This window comes from Micrasema longulum, unplaced genomic scaffold (assembly GCF_059751315.1).
Source record: "Micrasema longulum isolate JH-2025_06_02 unplaced genomic scaffold, ASM5975131v1 h1tg000888l, whole genome shotgun sequence".
NCBI classification, from domain to species: Eukaryota; Metazoa; Arthropoda; class Insecta; order Trichoptera; family Brachycentridae; genus Micrasema; species Micrasema longulum.
This window is the reverse complement of record NW_028278079.1, coordinates 3,460-19,650: the sequence shown is the minus strand read 5'-3', so window position 1 is coordinate 19,650 and position 16,191 is coordinate 3,460.

The following is a 16,191-nucleotide window of genomic DNA, read 5'->3' as shown; positions in this document are numbered from 1 at the left end:
ATAAATACCATAACAATTAGATTTGGGTCCTTTCCACAAAATGGTGTACAAAACAAAAAAATAAGATAACTTATCCAGACGTTATCCAAATATGCAGAAAATATTTTGAAAGAAAACGAGAAATTTACTCTAAGATCACGTTTTCATTGCTTTTGAAATAATACAGCGATTAGAATCACATTTAAAAACTTACTTGAACATGTCTAGCAAAGTTTAAGTAATTCGTTTATCCTTTTTTATTTATTATTATAACATTTCCTTTAATGTTTATTTCCCGATCGGAGACCCGGATACTTGGCAATCCTGATGACTGGAGTTCGGATAAACAGAGTTCGACTGTTTTTATCAATGCATATATAATTGTAATGACGTAATTGCGCAATTTTGACCTCGTGGTGTAATGATCAACGGTTTGCCTACCATACTAAAGGTCTCGGGTTCGATTCCCGACATGGTTCATATGAAATATTGATTTAAAGGTGTGTTTTTACACAATAATATTTCATAGTCCCTGGACTGGTACCTGAAGCGTAAGACTGGTCTTCTTACCTTCATGTAACAAAAAAAAGACCAAGATACGCTGCAATTATGCACCATTAGGAGCGGAAAGGGAACGATGATGATATGTTTGTAATAAAAAATGATCCCGAGTGCAGATTATTTTTAGGTAGTCACGACCTGAAATATTATCTTATCTATTTTTCTATCTTCTATCTATCTATCCATATATATAAAAGGCAATGTTCGAATGGTTGTTTTTCGATGGACTCGATAACTATCGGACCGATTTACGTGCGGTTTTCAGATAAATGTACATCTTTGCCACGAGAAGGTTTATAGCTCATAAAATCTTCAATTTACTAAGCAAAAGTTAGGAGCGTAAATGTTTTTATTATCCATCACCAGGGTTGCATTCGCCGAGAATGCGTGTACAAAAAAATGATGGTTGTTATTTTTTGTGGATAAAATAGTAAAATGGTTTTTAGTTTATTTCATTGAGTTCCTTATAATTTCGACCCATTTATTTATTTTTACTGGATTTTTGGTTATACTACATCTTTTTTACGTTTATCCGAACGGTTTTTACTAAAGATTTTTATTAAAGTTTTGTAAGTATACTAATTGTATTTAATCTTAAGAGGAAACACGGTCCAACTTTTCTTCATACGAACGTATTCACGTATTTTCTCTCTGATTTATGGCACTAGAAAAATGTTTTTTTTAAATAATAACAACAACAAAATATCACGCCGTTTCCCCTTAAGGGTAGGTAGAGATGACAGAACGTCATATCACTCTGTCTTTGCATACATACCTCGCTTTCTCTACATTCATACATCTTCTCATGCACGCACGCCGATTATTCCTACTCTCGACATGTCTATCTTCAAGTATTTGATGGACTTGATCGTGCCATGTCTTTCTCGGTCTTCGTTTTCTACATCCATCAACATTCGCATCGTAGATCCTTTAAGCCGTTCTTTCGCCGTCCATTCGCTCTACATGTCCAAACCAGCACAGCACCCCTTTCTTGATTATGTCGATAATGCATGTCTCAACCTTACACAATTCTCGGATCTCGACATTTGTACACCTATTATACATCGTTTTACCACACATTCGCTTGAGGGATCGCATATCTACAGCATTTAACCTCCACATCACTATATCTTTGCATTCAGATCTCGCTTCCTCTACATTCATAGATCTTCTCATGCACGCGCGCCGATTATTCCGACTTTTTCCATATCCATCATCAAGCATTTGTTGGATTTGGTCATGCCATGTCTTTTTCGGTCTTCCTCTATTTTTGTATCCATGAACGCATTGTAAATATTTTTAGCCGTTCTTTCGTTGTCCATTCGCTCTACATGCTCCTACATGTTTTTTACACATTAAAGATATTTATCATTGGCGTGTCCCTATATCGGTTCGTTTAAAAAACAATGGTTTATTGTGGGAACTAGAACCATCCAAACCCGTCAGAAAACACAGTTTTATCTGCAGTCTCGGACGCACTGCGCACTGCACACTGCGCACGGTATACAAATATAACTATTTTTGAAAAACGCAAAACATACCGACACAGAAAATTTTATTCTAAAACTTTGTCTAAAAAAATAACAAAATCGGTTCTTATTGGACTTAAGATTTTGGTTTATCTGATTGTGCCACGTCTTTCTTGGTCGTCCTCGTCCCATATTACCGTTCATTCTCGCTATATAAATCTGTTTTACCATTATTTCGTCATCCATTCGTTCTACATTACCAAACCATCTCAGAGACTTCTTTTAATCTTAACCTACGTTCTATTAAAACATGTATGTACATGTAAGGTACACAAAGAAAGATATTCAAAACATCAATTTTTTATGCCAGCGATCACTTTCTATGTATAAGACATAACCAACATATTTATGATATAAATATTTATTTTTTATAGCTATAAAATATTGTGTTTTCGATAAAAATTATAGTGTGAAAATATGAGTCAAGTACTATCAAGTACATCCGAACTTTATTATTTCGCCCGACTTTTAATGATTTTGAAAGAAGTATTAAAATTGGAGATAACAAAAAAAAACACACGCCTTTTCCTCACTTTTTACGGCCTTTTAGCGATATATTGATATCTACTGCCAAAAGCAAGTTAAGAGTTTTCATGGTTTAGTCATATTATACTAATTAACATTAATAAAATACAGTTTAAACATCAAATTAAACTTTCAAGAACATACAAGTTTTTAAAACCATAGAGCAGACGCAGACAAAACCAAACGCTGCGTTGTCTCTGGTTCAGACAGAATGAGCGATTCGAAGTTCGAAGTGTGGGTTTTCCGTATGGCGCGGTAGGAAGAGGCGAGGGGACGAGGAGGTGCTTGGTTATCAATGGAGTTTCCCGATGGGTAGGCGGGGTGTCTCGCGTCTGGCACCCCCCGTATTTTCGTCTGTCTGGCAACACTGCTTCCTCCCGCCCAGACGCGCCGGGAGAGACGCGCGGAGAGGGAGGAGGGGGAGACATTTCACCTACATACCGCGCCACGGCCACGTACCGGTTATTGTACATAGCAGCGATGCGCGTAATCGATTGACAGGAACCGAATATTGATAACTAGTTATAAAAATAACCATTAAAATCAATCATTATACAGTTCTTTGTGACATTTAAACCTTTATTTTCACCCTTTTTCCCGCTTTTACACCGTTGAATGATCTTTTCTTATGAATACTTAAATTCATTATACTTAACATTTCCGAGAAGGATAATTAGGCAAGTAGGATATTGGAAAGAATGTCTAGACATTTACAGGGCTCTTGTCATCGGCTAGTTTAAGTGATCACTTTCACAACAGTCAACATATGGAAGAATTTGAAGAATCGTTCCGTTCGTTCGAAAACAAACGAAAGAACAGATACATATGGTGAGAATGAATGGTAACTAAGGACGAAGACGACCAAGAAAGATATGGCATGATTAAATAGAGTAAAATCTCAAGTCTGGTCATGACAAAGGCAGACGCAACCGAAGGGCATATATGACGAGCTGTATTAATGCGGAAAAAGCTAGGAATGTATGGTCAGGATAGCAGTGGAGAATGATGATTTTATTTACAGGTAAACTATAAAAAAAATCATATATTTGTACCTACATAGGAGGAACATAATATAATGTAAGTAATATTCACTATAAATTTATATTTTTCTGTGGTTCTGTGTGATACAACAACTTTCATCCATGAAATCAACTCAAACGATGTAACTTCGTGATATATTATATTATATAGATATGTTATCCATTACTTTAATATATAATTCATTAAAAAATAAATAAAAAATACCACTATGAATTCAGTCGATATTAGGTATTCAATTGAAATGTCAACTGGCCGGATTGTTCTAGTAATTAATAGTGCTAAAAACGGCCGCGCGGAGCGCTAAATGTCCTGCATTATGACGCATAAAAGTAATTATGGTCTTATGTCAAAAGTACCATCTCAAAGAAAAATAGTCCTTAAGGAACAATGTTTGAAATACTGTTTTCCAAATCAAGAGTCTTCAAATAATTTGTGTAATCTGCAAGTTTAATCGAGGAGAAAAAACCCGCATTGGGGTTAATACATTCAAAATATAGTATACTTATTTGTATGAAAAAATAAGCTAAAAAAATCGGCTAGTTTCTTGGCTCACCGCAGACGCTGGGCGCGCTTTATTGATATTTATATTTATATTAGGATAAAAATACAAACGGTGGAAATGATTTAAAATAAATGTTAATTATTTATTTGTTTTTCTGTAAATAAAGTAACAATAAAACATCATTATGGTTAGTAAAATATAATGGTAAGCTGCGCATAATCGCTTCTATACACGGTTCGCCCCTGCAGGATAGACATGTGTGGCGGTCCATCCTCTCTGCCTATCCCTACGGGGAAATGGCATTATGGTAGTAGTAGTACTTCATAGTTAGATAGAAGGGTGAATATTACACAGTGTGTAAACCAGCCAATGACAGATAAACAGACATTTAAATGTCTACACGATCACAGTTGTCAAAAAAGTCATAAATAAACTAAATTGATGAACGTTGTGATGCTTAAGATTTTTTCGTTACTGGAAATAACGTCAATTAAAGTTCATAATCTTAGCGTCCTTTCAGTTACTGATTATGTTTTACTGGGTTATTATGCCCAGATGATGAACATTGCAATGGTGGCTGAAACGTCAGTAAGAAGGACGAACAACACACGGCATGATAAACTAGAAAAACACAATTAGTATTCGAAATAACGTTAGTAATCAAGGTATTCGATTATCCCAATCGATTTTGTCAATAACAGTTATAACATGAGACTATGGTTGAGCACCGCGTGACTCCCAGAGGAAATCTACGGGATTATGTCTCGTGTCTTTATTTGCAAAACGTGACAAAAATTTCTATAAGTACATTAGCACCTGGTGGTGCACAGGGTACTGCAATGGTAGGTACTCCAATTGCAGTGCATCAGAGATCTTTTGTAAATATACTTACACGAAGGTAAGGGGATCAGTCTTATTTATTTAAACACTTTATATATTTATTTTCAATTTTATGTATTTATAAATACGTTCATTAAAAAAATAAAATGTTAATTCATACATGTACAAATAATAAAACGAGTCAATAAAATTAGGTTGATATAAACGTAACATGTAATTGGGCCTCCTGGCCTGTTGTGGTGCAAAAATAAATAAATAAATAAGTATGTTAAATAACAAATTTAAGGCGTGTTTTATTATATGTACTTTTTGTAAAATGTTTACCTCGGCACGGGACATTATTTAACATTATTCTGTATAAAAAAAATATGCAAAAATTGTAAAAGTATAAATAAATAAATAAATATATGCACGTGGAATTGTATTGTCGAATATCTACTAATTGTATGCTGTTTAGAACCTGTGTATCTTTGTTAAATTAATACATAAAATATAATAAATTAATTGATTGAATGATTATCCGGATTAGATATATTATGTACGTCCTAATTTCTAATTGATACTAATAAATGGAGTCCTGTATTAAAAAAATTAATAATCGGGGACTTACGTAAATGAATCATTTGATATTTTATCTTGCGTTCCGTATTTTTGTATAGTATTTTGTATTGTGTTTATATTTGTATATTTCTATTATTTGTGTATAATCATTCATGTAAAAGTTCCACGGGCGTCAAATAAACATTTTGTTCATACATAGAATATTATATAGTAAATATGTAAGAATTACGAACTAAGTTCGACATCATTTTTCATTCGTCGTGAATCGACGCTTCTTTGTCTGTAACTAAATTCTAAGCCCTAAAAAGGAAGAAGATAAAAAATAAAACTTTCAAGTAAGTTGGGGTTCGTTCAGGCTTACCCATGGAGTTTACGTAAATTACGTTCATAAATACTTACTAATATTACCGAACGACAAAAAATCTTTTAGGAATTCCGAGTTTCCATCAATTCCCGCCACAGTTCAGAGATGCGGCGCCTGCGCATAGGTCACGACGAATTTCCACAAACTTTGACACAAATTTATTCTACAAAATTAATTAGACCAGGGTAAAATAATACACCGACGTCCTATAAATACCCCCTAACAATCTTCTTTATTCACTAACTTCAGTCTGCTGTACTTTATTACGACATTCAATAATTCTGTTTCTCAATACAACGTTCGTAACAGATCTACAATGTTACTTTTAATAAAAGGAAACATCAAATGTTTTTCTCTGAAATTATAGTCTAATGTTGTTCAGGTAATTATTTTTTCTTTACCGAGGCCCTTTACTAAAATTTGACAATACCGGCTGAAAAACACGTTCCTTTACAGATTACGAATGACATATATTAAATAAAATAATTTGAATATACAAAATACATTTAAATAAATAAAATATCAAAGTAAAAATTAGTATTGAAATAAAATATGAATACGTACGTAGGTGTGTGTTGTTTAGGAGAATTCAGTTGATCGAACATTTGATTATATTAATATTAACATATTACAACAGACATGAAGAACATTTCACAGAAGGGAATATAGAAGTCTAGGCATCCACAGGGCTGATGACCTGTCATTTTATTTATTCATATTTTCTCTTACAAACCATGATTAATAATAAAAATAATGTGACCTCACTGGGGTTACCTGTGCCCAAGACACTTAACAATATACTTTTTTAAAAACATTTTTACATTTGAGAATAAACAAAGAAGACTAACCATTGGCTGGTTAAAGCGGCCACTTTACATACAATGTAACATTCACCATTCTGCCTATATTTGAACATCTATATTCCTTCAACTCTGTTGACGTTTTTGAAGCTAAAGAGCTGAAACTTTTATTGTTGCGGGTGAGGTTCATCTGATTGAATATTTTCACCAACATACTTAACTAAACAATGCCTAAAAATATTTTCAATTTTTATGTTTCCTCTTGGACCTGGTGGATTAATCAACAATATTTGGAGTTGGTCCAAATTTTTGTAGACAAGGACTGGATTCAACCCCCCGGGGAGCTGTTAATATTAACATATTACAACAGACTTCTATATTCCCTTATGTAAAATGTTCTTCATGTCTGATGTAATATGTTAATATTAACAGCTCCCCAGGGGTTGAATCCAGTCCTTGTCTACAAAAATTTGGACTATCTCATGGACATTGTTGATGATTATATTAAATTGAAAATTTTTGGTAGTTATAACTTATATCATGATGTTGACTGCATAATCATATATTATGTTAATACAATATTTGAGTTTGTCCGAATGTTTGTAGATAAAAGACTGGATTTCAGCCCCTCGGGAGTCATTAAGATTTACAAATTACAACAGAGATGAAGAATACCTTGAAGAAGGGAATAAAGAAGTCTAGGCATTTACGGGGCTTATGACCTGTCATTGGCTGGTTTAAGTAGTCACTTTACAAACTGTGTAACATTCACAATTGCCTTTGTTTGAAGAATCATATTTCTTCAATTTGTTGATTTTAGTGAAGTTAAAAAGATGAAACCTTTGATTAATATTTTAATGTTAATCAAAGGTTGAACATTTTTTGATAAGTACCGCATGTTCATAATTAATCTTTCTTTATTGTACTGTGCAAAATCACAAAATTACATTTTATATGTAGATTAATAAACGTAGTACTTTATATAATTGGTACACATATTATTTACATTTTTGTGTATTACATTACTTAACGTTTGTTTTTTATTATTTATACTATATTATTTATGTTTAAGTAACATGTATTTTCGACACAAATACAGGATGTTCTTTAAACCCTGTCACATCCGAAACCACGATGATCAGTATGGGCAGAATACATTGCTATGGTTAGGGCACACATAAGAATATATTTAAGTGTGCCCTACTTAAAGATTCAAAATAAAATATAAAAAACATAAAAAAGATTTGGGTTAAACACGGTATTTAGAAAACCCTTGGGTTTTTAATGTTTTCAATGAAAAACGTAAACAAAATTTGATTAATTTAGATAATGCGTGAGATTTAAAATATTTTACTGGCCAACATTAATCGGTACTTTCTGTTTATTGACGTTTATTGTAGCAGAGAGGAAAACCATTTTTAAGAACGTATAATTCTTTTGTATTTTTCTTTTTATGTTTTACCCAGCGAGAAGTTACAGAACTTTATATTTAAAACTTTTTATTACAAATTATAACTTAATTTATATAAAAAATTAGAACCGGTTGCATAAAAAATTGTTAAGTTAAATTAAATTTGTGAAAATGGGAAAACTGGGATGCATGAGAAAAGTTAAGTAAAAAAAACAAACCATTTTCTTAATTTTTAGCTGATCTTTTTTTGATACAGCTTGTCATTAATAATTCAAATAAAAGTTTTTTAACAGAATCACGCAATATAATATAAACATTTAAATTTCACGAGAAACAGCCAAGTAGATTTTAAAATTATTTTAAAAATGTATCTTTAAATTATTTAATCAAGAATTTATAATATTAGGTTAGTTGGGTGCTTTTTTCTCCAAATGAATAGAACAAGAGGACACAAAAAAATACAAGTTAGCACTAAGGAATTATTAAATATAGCTGATGCTTCATAGAACGATTGTTTGAAATCATGTTCCGAAAAATGAGCGTTGTCGCGAGAATATTTATTTATTTACTCTTACATAAATGGCATAAATTGCGTTTAACATATATTGAACATAAATATAAATAAAAAACACATATATAAATACAAACCAAAAAATGATAAAATTTTATAACTTTAACAATAGTAACAAGTAGGTAAATACACATAAGCAACCAAAAATATTAACGAAATATATACATAAATATGAAAAATCAAAAAAGAAAAATATTTTAAACATAAAGAACATTTTAAGAATTGCATTGCGAGAGAAAAAAAGAAATCAGACTCGTTTTATAACTATCAAGTCCAGAACCAAATATATCAGCCTTGTCCTCATACTGATTGCCATATCTGTGGAGCCTGGGGATAGACGATTGCATGTGATAGTTGGCCCTAGAACTTGTAGAACAAAAAGGAGATCTGTGCAAAACAAAAAAAAATGCCATACAAAACGCGTAGTACTAACTAAAAAAGACTAACTGTCTATGCCAGTTTACCGTAAATTCAAAGCTACATGTCACCTCTTTTTACGCTGCTTCACGTTTACTGACTACAAGTTAGGTTCCGGAACTTAAGTTGAATGGAACACAACAAGACGGGTGCTTCGTGCTTCATCTAGTGTATACATGTACATCAATGCAAATTAGTTAATAATACTCGTATATCCTCCTTCAATATTAACAACGAATTATTTAATAATTCGTAGCATCTTCATCGTACACTGCGTAAATATTGCGAGCAGCTTTGGCAGCTTTATTCCTGGATTGAACGCTACAGAAGGAGGTGTCGAAAATGCCCTCTTTGCCTACTTGACATTCCATTTTAAAGGCTCGTAATAAAATAAAATAAAAATATGATAAATAGTTTAAGTTGGGCTGCGTTTGGAAAGCTGAAAAACGTTTTCAGAAATAAGGAAATCACAAATAATCTAAAGGTCAAAGTTTACAACTCTTGTGTTTTGCTGGTAGCAACATACGGTCTTGAAATCATGTCACTCACTGCTAAAAGTTTGCTTTGAAACCACTTGAAACTTTGTTTGGTGGAAAAAAAAATAGTGAAGTAATAACTTATATTTACATGTAAGTTATTAATTTAAAAAATACTTGGAACACTTCCACTTATTTATTTTGACCAATTAGCGCTTTCACGCTCTAATGGGCATCTTCAGACTGGTGAATATTATACAGTGTATGGATAATTGATTTAAAACTCAATATTTTCTTAAGTGTAGGTACATTTAAAAAATAAGTTGAAAAATATACAAAACGCAATATTGCAATGGAACAGATTGAGACAAATGATTGAAACATGTGTTGGCGGTGTACTTTAAGAAGATATTCTATTACATGAAAAATATTTATTGTTTAATTACAATGTACAGGGTCTAACTAAGGGGGCTAATAAGGGTGAGTTTTTAAATTCTATCTGCTGATTTATTAAAATTCTATCGCTATTATTTTTTATCATATTTATTTCTAAAATTTCCAATCTATCTAACATTTGACCTTGATGTCCTACACGTAAAATGTTTATGTTTTTTGCTTTATCAAAAGTATGTTTAAATTCATTTAAATAAAAGGAAGTGTACCAAGTATTTTTTTAAATTAATAACTTATATGTAAAAATAAGTTATTACATCATTACAATGGAATTCCATCAAGAATTGTCAATAAATAATTTAAATGAAATAAAATTAGTGATTCAAAACAAAGTTGTTTTATTTATTTTATTATTTCCATTTTGATTTACTTTTGCTGATCATTTTTAAATTTGGAAAAAAAACGGACACATATTATGTTAACACCCAACACACGTGAAAACTATGACATTGTATCAACATCCCGGTTTCCACCACTCAAACAATTCAAAAATATTGTTTAAACTCCCAGGTTCGTTCGACGATTGTGAATCGGAATTTTCCTCACTCCTCCGCATGCGGGTGGTGGTGAACGGTGCCGGAAATTATATACCCATGTCTGGGTCTGGTGATCCACAATCCAATTGAATATAAAGTTACTCGAAGCTGTTGGCAGTATTTCACTGAAAGTCGATTAAGGTGAAATTGGAAATCCAAAACTGTGTACCGGTAATTGAGGTTCTACATAATGAAATATTCGGTAAGCGAATACCCCCCTCTACGGTCACGAAGAAATAGAATAAATTACAAAATGAAACACAGCTCCCGGCCCTCGATTACAATGGAAGGATGGGAGATTTACCGATGTGACAAACGAATATATTACCACAAATATTATATAGGATCAGAAACATAATAAAAATTTGAAAAAATATATAAATGGTACATCAATATGGTAAACTACAAACTCAAACGTTCGGAAAATCATCAAGAGTTTCCCACTTAAATCCCTCCCACTAAGGAAAATCCAGTCCTTATCTCCTCTTTTGCAAATAGTTTTCGTCCTTGACAGCTAATAACCCTCTTCCAAAATATTGATCACTCGGTGCGATAAAGGAGAGATGTCTCTGAGCGAAAGTCGAACGGGCTTTGGGTATGGCATAATTCGTGCTCTGATATAACCTCGTACGAACATTTAGCTGAGATCTCTCCTTATTGTTCGACCAGAAGTGTCTAAGTGCTTATTGTGGGTACAGTCGTCTCATATCCAGCAATACGAGTATATCCGCAACGTTGCGTCGAAAAGCAAGATTAATACTTTCACGTCGGGGTCACCATTTATAGAATGTGTGCGCATGAGTTGATTTGAGGTTAAATGAGAAAGATGGATTACAATTGAAGTTATTTATCACGCAGTTACACACGAGTTACATCTTATTATTTTGTACAGAAGGAATTTACAATAGCGAGCACTGGCGAGGAGGTGGTTAACGGGCGTTACGAAATGCCGAGATGAAATGTAATGAGTTCTTCCGATGCGCGACGTTTAATATCTTGTCCGAGCTGACGTTGCAGTGGGCGCGTTCGGACCTGTCAACCTCACGGCTGTTGGTGTTGCTTGCAACACTTTTATAAAGTATACTATACCGATAAATAACGGTAAGGCTCTTACTTTTTCATTGTATTACATGTCCTGGTGTATTGAGGTATCTAATATAAAATTTATCAAAGTAGGAGAAAACACAGAATCCATATAATATACATAGAATTAAGAATAGTCTCTTAATTAATTAAGGTTAAGCGGAACATCTACAATATTTAATCGTCAAAACTCTCGAACGGTAGCTCAATTTAATTCACCTATTGTTAGATTACAGAATACCGGTAATGAATATGCATCATATTTTGATAGATTTAGTTTATCTCTGCCTAACTTAAAAAATAAAGTGACCAACATATTTTTATCAAAAAGAGCAAATCATCTTCAGGAGATTGGGTTAGAATAGTTATAATTTGATTGATTAATGTATTTTGTTATTGTATTATTTATTAAAAATATATATGTATTTCAAGTACTTAATAATGTGTACAGTAAGAGTATATTAATATTTCATACTCGATTTTTTTATATTTTTATTTTTAAGCATTTTTTATACCACATATATGTAAATGGCAGAAATGCCGTATATAAATAAATAAATGAATAAAAATAAATTCTATGAAAATATGTATATATAAAAATTTAGACTCCGTAAGTTTGTGGCCGCAAATCTCGGAAAGTAATCGATGGATTGACTCAATTTTTTTACAGAACATTGCATTTTAGCAGAAAAGTGTGTCTATTGACTTTTTATTTGGAAATTCCAACGGAAACGGAATATTCTATGCGTTTTAAAGTGACTTATAAATTGTTATAGTCAACGAGTTCTGAATGACAGTTCCACACAGCGCAGCGCTGTCAGTTAATCAAATTTAGCCCAAGTTAACATTTTCTTTATTTATATTCTACAGCGTGGTCACAGCAACGTAAATTAAGAAATTAAATTAAGCATGTGTTTTCTCGGTAAATGTATAGTTGCTAGACTATTTTTATTTACTCTAATAATTAATACCAGACAAAGCCACAGCGAAGCGTGGACGGGTTCAGCTAGTATAAATATAAAAAAGGAACGCAAATATGATTTGTTTTAAGTAAAATTCAAATTCGCAGTAACTTGAAGTTCGCTTCCGTTGTGTGGAGCCCACAATACATAACAAACATAGAAAGGATTGAAAATGTTCAACGAAATTTTTTAAATACCTAGATTATAAAAACAATAAAACGCTTTGCACTTACAGCCAATCTGCTAAACAAAATGGATTTTTTACCCTTGAAAATAAACGCACTATATCTGAATTATGTTATTTATATAAATTATTAAATAATTGTTTAGACTATTTTATCCTGCCAATCTGTAGCACTAACTATGCACAAAACTCTTTCCTCTATCGTTCTTGCTCTAACTATAATGCTTTTTTTTTCATCAATTGATATATTTAACAAGCCCCGTAATTTATTAAAAAAAAATTGAGACTCATTCTTTCAGGCTGCGATACGATCCCACTTACTATTTAATGATATTCACACTTACACATACCTGAACACTTAATCCCACACAAATACACACACAAACACACCTCTACACTTACTCTCATACAAATACACATAAACACACCTTTTTGTTGTACCACAATTTAATATGTATATTTTTTATTTGGAAACTTCGCTGGTCTGTCTTTAAACCGTATCTTTTTTATGTTATTATATCATTGTCGACTGTTTGTTTCTGTAAAACAAATAAATAAATTTTTCCATTATTCGTTCAGATAAGGATTTCGGAGCGATCGAAATACGAGGAAATATTTAATGGGGGTGAAACTACGCGAACTGTTGATAATGCCGCTGACTGAAAGTTTAGGGTCTCGGAAAAAGGAGCGGTTTTTCTTTGTCTTAAAAATTCTGTAATAATAATTCGTTTCGCAGAAGAACAAGCCCGTCCACGCATAATGAACCGTCTTCGGGGGAAATTATTCGGTTCATCAAATCGGATTTCAGGGCACTCGTAGCACGGAAAATTTCAAGCGCGAGGAATATAGTCACGGAATCATGAACGGTATTCGAGACAAGATCTGGATGTTTTAGGAGTAAGTCTTTCTAGATTTAAACAATCACTAATATAGACAAGATCTGGACTTTTTTGGTGTAAGTCTTTCCAGTGCCTCGATTATGAACGCTATCTTCATCTGTATATATCGAGACGGTATACTTAACTTCTGTACTATCTGTATCTTACCTCGGTATGTTCTACCTACTTGTCATATCGACATCATATGATCGAAATAAGCCAATGGAATGACCGCAAACAATTAGTACGCGTTCCTTACGTCATTAACATTTAAAATAGTTCTGATTTATATTTTAAATAGGCTTCTTTAATAAAAAGTGCTCACTTTAAAGCGATTTTAAACTCCAATAAATCCCGATTCAAGCAAAAAATGTTCGCTTGAACATGAATTTTGTATGACTTTTGGAAATCACCTAGACGGTACACTTAACAATCGTTTGTATGTATCTACCGATCTGTACCGATCGACTACAAAGCCGGCTCCTATAACGTCTCGATACATACACTCGGAAAGATAGTAAAACAAATGGAAAAAAATAATAACTAAATATTTTTTTAGAGTGGTGACTTTCTGACGCATATAATCTGTGTCTGATGCCTAGATACTCTTATTTGTCAATAGGAGAGAACCTAGCGACATTATTTCCACATAAAGGAGTTCGTTTTATTAAAGTGACAGTTATGTCGGAATTTAATTAGACTTCAAAACTTACTTTTTTCTCTCTCATATTTTTAATAGGCTTTTAAGAAAAAAAGTGCCAACCTCAAAACGATTTAAATTTGTAATAAATCATAATAAAAAGAAAAATTGCTCGTTGAAACAAAATTTTTGACACTTTTAATGCGTAGATAAACGTATCGAGGGATTCTAGACTCGTCGGTATAAAATGATGTACTTACATCAAAACTTGATGGTGGGGGTATCGGTACCATATCTTTGTAGTCTGTCGGGAGACTTTTATCTTCAACTATGACGTCATAATGAAGCTATGTTATTTTAGAGGGTAGATATGTGTATCGTGATGTACGCTTCCCTTTGATTCATATCGATGTACCTATCCAAAACTCAAAGGTGGAGGTTGGTAGTATATCTTTATAATCGCTAGAAGGAATTTATCTTCAACTATACCACCAAGGTGAAGGTATGACGTCTTTATCTTCCCATCATAATCGAGGCCCTGATTTAAACAAACACTAAGGCCAGATCTTGTCTTGAGGTAGTAATTATTATTTAATTTTTTGTCCTAGCTTTAATTTTCTTTAGTTGTAATTTATTTCAATTGTACCTTTATATGGACGTAGTTATGCAGAAAGCAGCCATTCCATAATTTTGAAAAAATAAGATGTCGGATGTAGCTTGGTTGATTCTATGTTATGCTAAAAACAACCAGGCCGCTTTAATAAAAAAGTTGTAATAATCTGTGGTGTAGATGCTGATGGGAAGAATAGTGCCTACAGAAATCTAGTTGTCTCTTATAAATTAAAGTAAATTTTAATTTTATAAATTCATTAATTTTAAAATACATGTAGTAAATAAAAAATGTTTTAATATCGAATGTCACCTCGTACATTCAATATTCGATCAGGCTGTTTTTTTTGTGCAAAATGCTTAGTTAAGGTTGTGTGGTCAGCAAGAATAAAAAAAAACCCTGGAAATTTCTTGAATAGTTTCAAAGTAGTTAATTTATATGAATTTTTTCATACGTTTTTGAAAAATTTCGCTGTACAATTAACGATCTAATTGTATCCGCATGTAAGAAAATATTTTTTATATCAAATTACCCGTAGCACTAAAGTTTCTTTTAAACAAATATATCTTTTGCTAAAAAAAAGGTATTTCATGACGGAAAGCGAACTCAAGACCTCGGTAGACAAACGCGCTAACCATTACACCACGAGGTAGACAAGATTGACGGCACTCAAAATATTTTGTTGACGAGTGTGCCGGTTATTCGAACATAGGAATTTAAAATAGCAATAGCGTTTTACTTGCTCTAATTTAATTAACATGCTAATTAAAATTAAATATAGCAATCATTTCCATTAGTTAGGGAAGGAGACCGCATGGCAACTGAACGGGGGTGTGGGGCGTTTGCCCGACCTTGCCCCGCGCCTCGGCGGTCTGTGAAAGCCACACGGGCCGCGGCCTGCTACCTTCTCACCCCAATAGTAAGTAGGTGTGTAATGTTTAGGTGCTGTAAGTAGTAGGACTAGATTGAAATTCATGCAATTTATTTTTCTTATCGCTAGCGTGTTAATAAAATTAAAATAGTGCGTCAGTTGCTAATGCTAATGTCAAAAATATTTCAGGAGGGTTTCAATTATTCAATTAAAATATATAACCTACTTCCACTATCTATTAAAACAATTAGTAACGAGAAAATGTTTAAAAAGGCTATAAAAAAATGGGTAGTGGAGCTAGGTAGAAGTAAAATGGATTGTCTCATTCGCCCATACCAATATTGAATCAACTGCTCCACAAGTGTATAGCTTTTGTTAGTTTTTTGTTATTTTCATT